The sequence below is a fragment of the Macrosteles quadrilineatus genome, unplaced genomic scaffold (genome assembly GCF_028750875.1).
Source record: "Macrosteles quadrilineatus isolate MER2022 unplaced genomic scaffold, UCM_ALF_1.0 Scaffold_7__1_contigs__length_78375512, whole genome shotgun sequence".
NCBI lineage: Eukaryota > Metazoa > Arthropoda > Insecta > Hemiptera > Cicadellidae > Macrosteles > Macrosteles quadrilineatus.
Genome location: NW_026542600.1, coordinates 52,046,510 through 52,050,008, shown reverse-complemented (window position 1 = coordinate 52,050,008; position 3,499 = coordinate 52,046,510).

Here is a 3,499-nt window from a genome sequence, read left to right as displayed (position 1 = left end):
TTTACATTTTGTTCATACTCCCTGGTGTTTTTATACTATACACAGTGTAATGGTATCAAGTAAATCACTACAGCTTCGTACTAGAAGACATAAAATCTGATTAATATTAGGATATGAGGAAATAGTTCAGTACATACTGAAAATCAAAATGAATTTCACTAGCCAAGTGTTGATTTTAGCGAATTTCCCCTATAGGGAATAAGCTATTACCGTAGTACTCATGGTGAGACCTGGACCCGGGACCGATTTACTTTTTCGTTTTGAGGTCCCTAGAGGCCAAAAACACCATCAAATTCAAATTCATATATACAGGGTGGTCTGGACCTAGCGTTACAAATTTTTTCGGGTGGTAGAGCAACACAAGTGTGACTCAAATCCACAATTAAAAAAAAAATATATTCCGTACACCCACTTGCAGAAACATTATTTTGATTTTTTTAGAAAAACCTGTTCATTTACACCAAATTTTAAAATTCCTCTAGTATTTTCATACATTTGTATAACTTTTGCACTACCATAATTTTCTCCATTAAATTCTATTTAAGAATAGACAGCTTTTGGTGAGCCCCAAAGCTTCAGAATTGCTATTTAAATTGATTAGAACTAAGAAATTTTGATTTTCACAAAAAAAGGTTAAAAATAAGCATACAGACACTTTTTTTAAATACTAGAGATTAGCAAATGGCTACAAAAACTGCTCTAAAATCTTAGCTCTTAAAAGATATGATGAGGCATTTAATTTGCTTCCTTTTAAGTACAGCTATTCCAGTTATAACTGTGGAAAACATGGTTTAAGGAAAACAAAAACGCACTATAACAAACCAAAAAGACACACATGCTAGTTTTTATTATTATAGAAACAGCATGAGGCTGCAACAAAATTTGTTTCTAGACAAGTTCAAAACAAATTCCAAGTATTGGATTGATAACCAAACTAAAATGCAAGTTCATTTTAATTTATTTTCAAAATGTCCTCCATTCTCTCTGATGCAGCTCTAGCTCTCTTCCGCAAAGAAATCCATGAGGTTCAGATCAGGAGATCTTGCGGGCCAGGGCACCGGACCTCCTCGGCCTATCCACGTGGGATAGTTAGCACTCAGCCAATCTCGAATGTGATTCCTAAAATGAGGAGGTGCTCCGTCTTGTTGATAAATGATATCTTGACGGAGCACAGGATCAATCACATCCAAAATTTGAGGCAGATCGTGTTGCGAAAATTCAAGGTACATCTCTCCTTTCAAACTTCCCTCAAAAATATGGGGACCTAAGAAGCAATCACCAATCACAGCTGCCCAAACGTTAATGTAAATATGTTTTGAAAGGAGTATTGAGGAGAGCATGGTGCTAGAGTAGATTTCTGCCGCTACCTCCTGAATTCTGACATTGAACAATACCACTTTTTCAAAAAGATTTTGTGGACAGATTAAGCTCTTTTTACAAGACAAGGTGTATTCAATTCCCGTGCCCTGGCCTGCAAGATCTCCTGATCTGAACCCCATGGATTTCTTTTCGGAAGAGAGCTAGAGCCTGCATCAGAGAGAATGGAGGACATTTTGAAAATAAATTAAAATGAACTTGCATTTTAGTTTGGTTATCAATCCAATACTTGGAATTCGTTTTGAACTTGTCTAGATACAAATTTTGTTGCAGCCTCATGCTGTTTCTATAATAATAAAAACTATCATGTGTGTCTTTTTGGTTTGTTATAGTGTGTTTTTGTTTTTCTTAAATCATGTTTCCACAGTTATAACTGGAATAGCTGTACTTAAAAAGGAAGCAAATTAAATGCCTCATCAATCTTTTAAAAGCTAAGATTTTAGAGCAGTTTTTGTAGCCATTTGCTAATCTCTAGTATTTTTTTTAAAAAAAGTGTCTGTATGCTTATTTTTAACCCTAGATCTGGCGGTCATTTTATTCACCAGTGGCGGGTATATTTTGGCACTTTTGTAGTGGTATCATATATTTTGCCACAGAACATTTATTTGTGAATATAAGTACACACATATATATATTTTCTATTTCAGTGATAAATTTATAATGTAATAATATAAAAATATTCTTTTCCTAGCAATGCGTTTAGGCGTAGTAGCAAAAGGTTAGCAAATTTTTGGATTATGCAAATTAGAAATTTCAAAAGCAACCCACAAGAAAACCACAAAATAATTTTTTTACACATTTTATCTAAATGTAAAGGTTGTGTGAAATATGATTCCCTACGTAGAAATATAAATGTTTTTTTAAATACTCATAAAAATAAGATTTTAAAATATAACTTCTACATACATATTTTCTTTTTTGAAAAACTACCAAATTTCTTTTTGTCACGTAGGAAATAATAGAATGCATCAACAAAAAATGAAATGATACTGTACAATAGGTAATAAAAAGATCTTTCTGAAAATATATAGTTATATTTAGTTGAATTCTAAAATGTCGGATAAATTTACGTCGGAATGTAAAATTTTGAAGATTTGTTTACGAAAACATAATATTTATGACATTTTTAAAAATAAATACAATTTTTACAATCAACCTTATAGATTCACAGGGAATTGTAGGGAATTTATTGTAGTTTCAGAATATGTACTAATATTGTATACAATTTAATTGACAATCGCCAAAAACAGCTGTTTTTGTAGTCAGGTGACCAAAACTTTCCACCGCCAAAATCTATTTTGAACTCTCTAGTTTTTCAAACTATGTTTCTCGCTACATAATACTCACTCAATAATGTTTTATGCATGAAAATGAATCCTCAGAATCTCATCTTTCTAATGCTATAAGATTTATTGCGTTTTAATACTGTTTTCATATTTTAATAATAGAAAAACCCGACCCATGTCATCTTGGTCTATTTCCTAATATACAATAAAAAATCATCACCATCACCCGTTAACCCACAATTTAATTCGCCACAGAGGAGGAAGGTACTGAGAAAACTTGCTTATGGGACAACCATGAGCTTTCAGCTCTAGTGTGTTGTGCTGGAAGTATACTTGTGATGAGCAAGTAAGAGCCCGAGCAGCGAGCACTGTGCAGAAGTTCCTATCGCACAGGGTCTTCCTCCACCATGAGGGTTGTAGTATATGAGGGCGGTGTGGGACTTTGCCCTAGACACCATTTAAGTGCACCATTGAATGTTTCCTCTGTACCTTACTTCTCTGTGAATTTTCTTAAGAGGCGTGTAAGGCCCCTATTAGCCGTGAGCAACATGTGGCGCAGCTAGTGGAGCCGCCGGTGTCGGACGTGTAGAGGGGTATGGAGTCAAATGGTGCCTATTAGCCATGGAGAGACCGGTGGCGCCACCGAAAAAGCTGCCCGAGGTGTTGCCGGGAGTGATTTTGCCCGGCAACATGTGTCGCGACCGTTTTAGTGTCAAGGCAGTCGGGGGGCATTGCAGTATATGGAGCCTATTAGCCGTGGGCAACATGCGACGCCACTGACTGCGCTCGCATGCTTTATTAACGTGAAAACGAAGCCTGTCACACAGTCTACATCG